Below are 10,604 nucleotides of genomic sequence, written 5' to 3' on the forward strand. Positions count from 1 at the left end.
CCGTGAACATCTTAACACAGTGCAGGACAGTATCCTAAAGCAGAGGAACTGATCCTGATGGAGTACATAGGCTCTTAGCTGCTTTGATCTATCACGCAGCCAGGTGACACCGAGACACACTCGGACACTTTGCTCAACTCAGGTAACTAGGACTGGGGCTTGTGTCACCCTAATAGGACGGGTACCCCGACACTGCAGGGCAAAAGGTGGTGGGATAGCGACAAAGGTTGAAACACGGGCACAAGTATTCTTCTTCGTTCAAGTATTCTCTTCAAGTATTCTTCTTCTAAAGTTCCGGTAGAGCACAGTTTCACATTGGGTTGGGACTCTCATGACCTACTCCTCTCCACTCCTCTGAATTCTCTCTACTGTTCTCAGCACGCAACCAAGTCAGCACGACTACTCTACTCTCTACCTCAACAGCTCTCAGTACAGATCTAGTGAAGTCAAGTCTGTATCAGTTACGTATTCTATTATTCACCTGTATCACAGAAGATTTATCAGTAAAGATAGAGTTTATTTATTCTACACCTACACACCAGCTACACCTTCTTAGGGTCATTTCCTCTTTCTGTGGGTGGCAGTAACGACAGTCCGGGTGGGTCACATCTCCACTCCGGACCACCATGATAAGCTCCTAAGGGACCCATCACAACCCGGCAGGTCACAGACCATTGGGAAAGGGTATAGCCAACCACACACAACAAGCAGGTATACCATCACACCTGTGTGCTGAGTTAGCACTGGCGTCACAACAACCTCATAACTGGCTGAGCTATATTTCACCAACCGAACAATTCAACAGGTGACCAGTCGAGTACACACCACAATACTGGGATGTATAATATGCTGGGGTCTATAATATGCTGGGGGCCTTATACTGGGATGTATAATATGCTGGCGGCCTTATACTGGGATGTATAATATGCTGCGGGCCTTATACTGGGATGTATAATATGCTGGGGGCTTATACTGGGATGTATAATATGCTGGGGGCTTATACTGAGATGTATAATATACTGGGGTCTTATACTAGGGTCTATAATATGCTGGTGGCCTTATACTGGGATGTATAATATGCTGGGGTCTATAATATGCTGGGGGCCTTATACTGGGATGTATAATATGCTGGGGTCTTATACTGGGGTCTATAATATGCTGGGGGCCTTATACTGGGATGTATAATATGCTGGGGTCTTATACTGGGGTCTATAATATGCTGGGGTCTTATACTGGGATGTATAATATGCTTATAGTGAAATGTATAATATGTTGTGGGCCTTATACTAGGATGTTTAATATGCTGGAGGCTTATACTGGGATGTATAATATGTTGGGGTCTATAATATGCTGGGGGCCTTATACTGGGATGTATACAATGGCGGAACTACCGCCGTAGCAGCCGTAGCCGCTGCTACGGGGCCGGCCTCATCAAGGGGCCCGGCGGTCAGCCTTCCTGATGTCCCCTGGTTAGCCAATTAGGACGTTTGTCCTGACACAGCTAACCAGGGGAGAATAGTGTGCGCACATAAGCCTGCGCCACAGCCGCTCACACAGGGCCCGGCATCACTGTCACCTGTACAGAGCATAGAAAGAGGGAGATAACCATCCGCGCTCCCCCTCCCTCTCTCCCCCGGTCACTGTGCGGCAGCGCTGATTGGAGGAGAGACTCCTCTTCTTAGCTTCTGCTATCTGTCTGCACAGAGGATCCTCTGACCGGATGGATGACCTCTGACCCCTTCCTGCCAGACCTCAGGCAGAGACAGCAACTTGTGTGAGTACATACTGACATACTGTCACTGATAAGGGAGGGGGGGGGGGGATGGCTGCTGCCTTACACACAACTATAGTCAGCAGCATAAGTGTGGAGTTTACTTCTACAGTAGTTGTGACTACAACTCCCAATGTGGCCTGCTCTCTGCCCCCCACTCCCCCCAGAGACTCAAATGAGGCACAAACTGCATAGAGAGACAGACCACACTGGGAGTTGTAGTCCCACACAGTATATATACAAAGCTTCCCTGTGACTGCAGCTCCTGCATAACTGGAAAGCTCATCCCTAATCATAATCTTCATGTATATGAATATGTATTGTCCCATTTTACTTTTTTTTGTAAATAAGGTGGAAACCTCCAGTGTATGAAAATAGAATAGTACTGATTCTGTGTGGTATCAGGTGTGGTGCGGCGGTGTTATTCAGTCTCAGTATGGCGGTATTGTGCAGGTCTAGTATGGCGGTGTTATCCAGTTACAGAATGGCGGTATTGGTCAGGTCTGGTATGGCGGTGTTATCCAGTTACAGTATGGCAGTATTGGTCAGGTCTGGTATGGCGGTTTTATTTAGTCACAGTATGGTGGTATTGGTCAGGTCTGGTGTGGCGGTGTTATTCAGTCTCAGTATGGTGGTATTGTTCAGGTCTAGTATGGCGGTGTTATCCAGTTACAGTATGGCAGTATTGGTCAGGTCTGGTATGGCGGTTTTATTTAGTCACAGTATGGTGGTATTGTTCCGATCTGTTATGGTGGTGTTATCCAGTCAAAGTATGGCGGTATTGGTCAGGTCTGGTATGGCGGTTTTATTCAGTCACAGTATGGTGGTATTGTTCAGGTCTGTTATGGTGGTGTTATCCAGTCACAGTATGGCGGTATTGGCCAGGTCTGGTGTGGCAGTGTTACCCAGTTACAGTATGGCGGTATTGGTCAGGTCTGGTATGGCAGTGTTATCCAGTCACAGTATGGCGGTATTGGTCAGGTCTGGTATGACAGTGTTATCCAGTCACAGTGTGGCGGTATTGGTCAGGTGTGGTATGGCGGTGTTATCCAGTCAAAGTATGGCGGTATTGGTCAGGTCTGGTGTGGCGGTTTTATTCAGTCACAGTATGGTGGTATTGTTCAGGTCTGTTATGGTGGTGTTATCCAGTCACAGTATGGTGGTATTGTTCAGGTCTGTTATGGTGGTGTTATCCAGTCACAGTATGGTGGTATTGTTCAGGTCTGTTATGGTGGTGTTATCCAGTCACAGTATGGTGGTATTGGTCAGGTCTGGTATGGCAGTGTTATCCAGTCACAGTATGGCGGTATTGGTCAGGTCTGGTATGGCGGTTTTATTCAGTCACAGTATGGTGGTATTGTTCAGGTCTGTTATGGTGGTGTTATCCAGTCACAGTATGGCGGTATTGTTCAGGTCTGTTATGGTGGTGTTATCCAGTCACAGTATGGCGGTATTGGTCAGGTCTAATATAGCGGTGTTATCCAGTCACAGTATGGCGGTATTGGTCAGTTCTGGTATGGCGGTTTTATTCAGTCACAGTATGGTGGTATTGTTCAGGTCTGTTATGGTGGTGTTATCCAGTCACAGTATGGCGGTATTGGTCAGGTCTGGTCTGGCAGTGTTATCCAGTCACACTATGGTGGTATTGGTCAGGTCTGGTATGGCGGTTTTATTCAGTCACAGTATGGTGGTATTGTTCAGGTCTGTTATGGTGGTTTTATTCAGTCACAGTATGGTGGTATTGTTCAGGTGTGGTATGGTGGTGTTATCCAGTCACAGTATGGCGGTATTGGTCAGGTCTGGTATGGCAGTGTTATCCAGTCAGAGTATGGTGGTATTGGTCAGGTCTGGTATGGCAGTGTTATCCAGTCAGAGTATGGTGGTATCAGGCCTGGTAAGGCGGTGTTAAATGTGAATTATGTGAAGCTATTACCTACCAATCCTGTGAGGAGAATGACTACAGACAATATGCAGATCATGTAGAAAACAAGGTTCATACAATGTATGTGGCCAAAACCATGCATCTATTTCTTCCCCAGAAGTTGTGTGCTGTTACCAGGATTATTGGCCATACGGCTATTGGGTACTGCATGGGGGGTTTGGTTGGAGTTGCATTTGGTAATACAAATCTGGGAACAGAGCCAAAGACGGATCAATTATCAATATGATTGTTTATAAAGTAGTAAATCATGATGATAATTGGTGAGTGAAAAGGGAACATCTTCAGGTTTAGTGCAGGAGCTATAAATATGGCCCTAGACATAGGTGTACGTGTGCAGGTGCCCTCTGCTCTGCCGTACTTGCATGTATAATTGGAGGGCAGGGTCAGAGCTCCAGGCACCATTATAGAGGACTGGCAGGGGAGGGGGGGGGGGGGCATTGGAAAGTTTGCTATGGGGCCCAGCCATTTCTAGTTACGGCCCTGGATGTATAATTTACTGGGGTCTTATAATGGGGTCTATAATATGCTGGGGGCCTTATACTGGGGTGTATAATATGCTTATGGTGATATGTATAATATGTTGGGGGCCTTATACTGGGATGTTTAATATGCTGGGGGCTTATACTGGAATTTATAATATGCTGGGGGCTTATACTGGGATCTATAATATGCTGGGGGCCTTATACTGGGATGTATAGTATGCTGGCGGCCTTATACTGGGTTGTATAATATGCTAGGGCCTTATACTGGGATGTTTAATATGCTGGGGGTTTATACTGGGATGTATAATATGTTGTGGCTGTGGGGGCTGTATTAGACTGGGGTATGCCTCCAGTCTAATACAGCCCCCGGTCCGGTGACATCCCAGCTCAGAATTTCGATGTACACTCAGCCAGCAGACTGGGGCAGGACACCTCTGCAGTCACTGACTGACTGGGCAGGTACTTCCCGTTGGAACATGTCTATGCAGGAAGCCAGAAGAAATTGAAGACTGAAGGCCGACAGAGAGCTGTTGACACTGCACTGTGGGGAGATGGGTGAGTAAAACCTCTTTATTATGTTCCTCCCTAGCGCCTGCCCATCTTGGAATTTTAGATTTGACTGGAGTTCTCCTTTAAGAATTTTTAAAATGGTATAGGGCCCTGCAAAAAGAGTCTATCGTGTTGTTGTACCAAGCTTCAGATCCCTGATACAGTGCAATATGGAAACTGGTAAGAGTGTGGAGGAACGGACACTCCAGCTATATGGGGCCCTGAAATTCCTAATGGCGGCCCTGGTTCTCTGGGCTATTTTTATTGACAGGCAATCACTATGGGTCTGACCTCTAACACTATCACCAATGCACTGTTGGAAGGGGCCTCTGTGCTCGTGCAAGCGCTGTAGCGTCTTATTTTTCTACCAAGTACAGAGGGTTATGGCTATATCTGATACAGCTCATATCATTTAAAGGAGAAGTCCGGCAAACATTTTTATTAAAGTATTGTATTGCCCCCCTAAAGTTATACAAATCAGCAATATACACTTATTATGGGAAATGCTTATAAAGTGCTTTTTCCCTGCACTTACTACTGCATCAAGGCTTTACTTCCTGGATAACATGGGGATGTCACTTCCTGGATAACATGGTGATGTAACTTCCTGGATAACACGGGGATGTCACTTCCTGGATAACATGGTGATGTAACTTCCTGGATAAAATGGTAATGTCACGACCCGACTCCCAGAGCTGTGCAGGCTGTGGCTGCTGGAGAGGATGATGGCAGGGGGACACTGAGGGACACAGGGCATCCAGGAAGTGACATCACCATATTATCCAGGAAGTGAAGCCTTGATGCAGTAGTAAGTGCAGGGGGAAACAGCACTTTATGTGTATTTCCCATAATAAGTGTATATTGGTGATTTGTATAACTTTTGGAGGCAAAACAATACTTCAATAAAAAATTTTGCTGGACTTCTCCTTTAAGTTAATTAGATGACTGCAATACCAGGTACAACCACCATCCAGTGTATGGCACTGTGTCTGTAGGAAGCAAAGAGGCTGCAGGGAACGATCACAGAGACCTTTTCAATCGCCTGACTAGTGGGAGTTCCAGGAGTTGGACCCCCACTGATTGGATACTGGCGATTGAGCTGTTTTTAACAGCATTTAGTGGCATGCTTTATAGTAAGCCTCATTGTCATAGACACAATGAATATCTCCTATTATATGTTTGGGACACTTGGTGAACATCAGACGTGTCAAACTCAGGCCCTCCAGCTGTTAAAAAACTACAATTCCCATCATGCCTGGACAGCCAAAGCATGATGGGAATTGTAGTTCTGAAACAGCTGGAGGGCCTGAGTTTGACACCCCTGGTAAACATGTTCTGTAACCTCTAGGACCTGTGCAAAGGTCATCATACATAGTGGGGAGGCTGAACTTTGAGCTTCATCCATTGTCTTTTTGCCATCTACATTGTCATTGCCATCTACTAGCGTCACCTTTTACTGTACAGATTAATTTCCAGCAGCCTCTTTGCTATTATTACAGACAGAACAGGAAGTCTCAGTTTAGTTTTAAGCCCTGTGGTCAGAATGAAAACTTCAAACTGGACCCTTAGGTTGTGTTCCTCCGACCATCAGAATATTTCACCACAGATAATCGGCTCTTGTTCCAGTTTTGCCACCTGGTGGCCGGATTTATTATACTGCAAAAGTCAATTTGATAGAAGGTTTTTGACTCTTTCGGAGGATAATCTGCAATAGGTCGGGTGAGGTACCGGGGTCACACATAATGGTTTAGAGTAATCAATCTGTTATCCATTGCACCCCCACAGCTGATGAAACGAGGGACTAGTATCCCCTACCTGAATATAGGTGTTGTCAAGCATGTGTGCCGATATTTCATATAACCTCTACCGGGCGAATGGAGATAATGGAGTGCAATCAAGTACAGCACAGCTATTTGAAGGGATTTTCCAAGCAAAATAAACTGATCAGTGGGATGGGGTGCCAACACCTGGCACCAGGCAGCTAATCAGCTGTTCTGCACCCGCACTACATAGTGAAAGGAATTGGTCTCAGTTCACTGTGTATGTGAAAGATGTGTAACTGGAGCTCAGCTCTCATTTAAAAAAACAGACACATCTGCTTTCGGCCCCATTCACTGTGTAGTTTGGGCGCTGAACGCCCTGCCGATCAATGGCTACAGAGCTAGCCTATGTCTATTTTTCCCAGAAACGTGAGTCTAGGAGCTGCAATTCAATTTCCAAACTACTAACACTGTTAGATAGCCGTAAGATCAATGAGACACATGGGGGAGATTTATCAAACTAGTGTAAAGTAGAATTGGCTCAGTTGCCCCTAGCAACCAATCAGATTCCACCTTTCATTTTTCAAAGAATCTGAAGGAATGAAAAGTGGAATCTGATTGGTTGCTAGGGGCAACTAAGCCAATTCTACTTTACACGAATTTGATAAATCTCCCCATGGTACCTTTCATATATCTGTCTGTGCTTCCATAACATAGAGAAATGCTTTTATTCTCTGGTGCAAAGAGTCAAAGAGGGGATCCCAAGCTTCTGAACTGCTAAGGGTTATTACACCTGCACTCCCCTTCCATGCCTGACCTATAAATCAAGGATAGGAGGGGGAGCAAGGAGGCGTTCCATGAGTTTGGGAACATCTCTTTGACACGTTGAAGGTCTCAATAAAGAATAAAAAAAATAACATTATCTTCATTCTGGAGGCACAGCTGTATATAGGAAAGATACCATGTGTCTCCTTGACCTAACAGTGATTCAACTGCGTCAGCACTTATCAACAGCCTGTTGAGACTGAAGTTGAGACTTTTTTAAAAATCCACTTAAAAATCCATATGCTCTTTGCACCGGGAAAAACTATACAAGGAGCTCCTACTGCTAGCTCTCTGTATAGGAGACAATGGACGCTAACTCTCATAATCTGTGGTTGTCCCAGTCCTGTTATGTTATGCCAATCCTCATTTAGTCGAGGTGGAAATACCTGAATGCTAGGGTTAAACTTGGAAATCACGCTGCCTCGCTACGGATGCTGCAGGTCTGACCTTGGGGGAAGATGAATTGTCCATAGTATATGTCCATTGTATTTTAAACATTTAAATATTTCTAGAATATACCAGCCCTTTTCTTCTGGGTGGCCTCTCCCCACTGACCTGTCTGGCACGGGTGAGCCCACCAGGAGAATACTCCCACCAGCTTAGCTCATTGGATCACCAAGGCACACAAGCTCCCTCACCACGTCAAGGTGAAGGCACCATGAGGGAGCCCCTCCACCCTAACCAGATTACCCATCCCAACCCTTAGTTTACCTTTCCTTCACTAAAATCTACCTAGAACTCCTTAAAAATTAGAGCCCAAGCCCCTCCTGGTGCCCTTTCCAGCCTCCTAATTCAAACCCTCCCGTTGACCTTCCTAGCCCAGTCTAACGACTGCAGTAGTTGATACAATGGACCGCCGCTAGCGATGGTATAAACCACACCAAGAAGAGGAGTCTAAGGGGTCGCTTGTCTTCACCAGAGCCTTCCGCAGGGCAGGAAGGGCTTGCTGCTGCAGCTGATCCCCCCAGGTTGCTACCCCTGATTTAGGAGCCATGACATGAGTGGCTTTAAATAGGTACACGTGCTGCTAAAGCAGCCAATTAAGGGCGCATTGGCCCTTTAACTCTTGCTGAGCAGGAACGCGCGCCCTAGGAGTCAGGTATGCACGTGTCGGTGAAGAGGAGACAGAGCAGGAGTGTGGATGGGTGACTACGTGGAGAGACCAGACAACAGACAGGCCCACACCCCATCAGGGACACGGCGTCCGCCACAGCAGTAGAGACGCCCAGGACCACCCCAGCTCCCTAACTTGGACCCTCCTGGTACCCTTTCCAGCACAGGACCACCCCAGCCCCCCAACACAGACCCTCCCAGCACTCTTTCAGGCCTCCTAGTGGTTATATACTAATGCCATTTCCTTACACGTTATGGGCATATATAGGGGCTATAAGGGAGATTTATCACAGCCTTACAGTAGGAATGTTCTTTGCTGCCCATAGCAACCAATCACAGCTCAGCTTTCATTTTACTAGAGCTAACGAATATTTGATAGCTGTTGCTATAGACAACAAAGAACGTTCCTACTGTAAGACTGCTTGATAAATCCTCCGCCCCACCCCCACCCTATACGTTCTAATATCCAGTCTGTATAGAGCAGCACAATCTGCCATTGAGGAGGCTGCAGACAACTCCATATTACTTTATGGGCCAGATTGGAGAGCTATGTATGATCTGAATGGCGGCCATATTGTTTCTTCGAGATGAGTTTTTTCTAACATAGTCCATAGTGGCCGCCATTACTAATGTCACCTGTGTCCTGTACAGATCAGTCTTATAAATGTCAGCTAGTTACATGGTCCCCTAACATGACCAGTCTCCCCCAGTGATCAGTGTCCCTCTCCGCTGTCCTGTGTGCGGTGTACCAGTAATATTTACCAGTAGATGTTCTGGGATGATGTACCGGGGAGCTGTGCCGTCCATCAGGCGTCTGTGACAGGAGAAATGGGCAGAGAATTGCCCCTCAGAAACCACAAGACGCCATAGGACTTGGTTACAGCTCCAATGATAGTGGCAGTTGGTCGCCAGCCTCACCAGCCAGTTCAAATAATAACAGTCCATGATTGGACAATGACTTTTTTTTTTTTTTTTTTACTGAAATAGCTTTATTAACATACTAAAGTACAATGTTAAGATTACAAGGAAATCAGTAGCCCTTAGATTATTGGGGCTATACACTCACCGGCCACTTTATTAGGTACACCATGCTAGTAACGGGTTGGACCCCCTTTTGCCTTCAGAACTGCCTCAATTCTTGGTGGCATAGATACAACAAGGTGCTGGAAGCATTCCTCAGAGATTTTGGTCCATATTGACATGATGGCATCACACAGTTGCCGCAGATGTCGGCTGCACATCCATGATGCAAATCTCCCGTTCCACCACATCCCAAAGATGCTCTATTGGATTGAGATCTGGTGACTGTGGAGGCCATTGGAGTACAGTGAACTCATTGTCATGTTCAAGCAGAAATCGAGACTCATCAGACCAGGCAACGTTTTTCCAATCTTCTACTGTCCAATTTCGATGAGCTTGTGCAAATTGTAGCCTCAGTTTCCTGTTCTTAGCTGAAAGGAGTGGCACCCGGTGTGGTCTTCTGCTGCTGTAGCCCATCTGCCTAAAAGTTCGACGTACTGTGCGTTCAGAGATGCTCTTCTGCCTACCTTGGTTGTAACGGTTGGCTATTTGAGTCACTGTTGCCTTTCTATCAGCTCGAACCAGTCTGCCCATTCTCCTCTGACCTCTGGCATCAACAAGGCATTTCCGCCCACAGAACTGCCGCTCACTGGATGTTTTTTCTTTTTCGGACCATTCTCTGTAAACCCTAGAGATGGTTGTGCGTGAAAATCCCAGTAGATCAGCAGTTTCTAAAATACTCAGACCAGCCCTTCTGGCACCAACAACCATGCCACGTTCAAAGGCACTCAAATCACCTTTCTTCCCCATACTGATGCTCGGTTTGAACTGCAGGAGATTGTCTTGACCATGTCTACATGCCTAAATGGAGAAAGACAAAGTAGGTCAGCACTTCCAATAAAACTTCGTTCTTTATTTCTTTACTCCATTAAAAATGAACAAAAAGGCAGATACAAAATAATATAATACACATCTGACGCGTTTCTGGCTATACGCCCTTAATCATAGATGACGTGTACAAAGGTATGCTGGGATAAATATAGGGGAAATAAACACATACTCCCTCCCACATCACATTATTTTCTCATAGACATTTAAAGTGAAAAGACATGAAAAAACGCACATAAAGTGCACAGTGCCAT

This window comes from Dendropsophus ebraccatus, chromosome 10 (assembly GCF_027789765.1).
Source record: "Dendropsophus ebraccatus isolate aDenEbr1 chromosome 10, aDenEbr1.pat, whole genome shotgun sequence".
Lineage (NCBI taxonomy): Eukaryota > Metazoa > Chordata > Amphibia > Anura > Hylidae > Dendropsophus > Dendropsophus ebraccatus.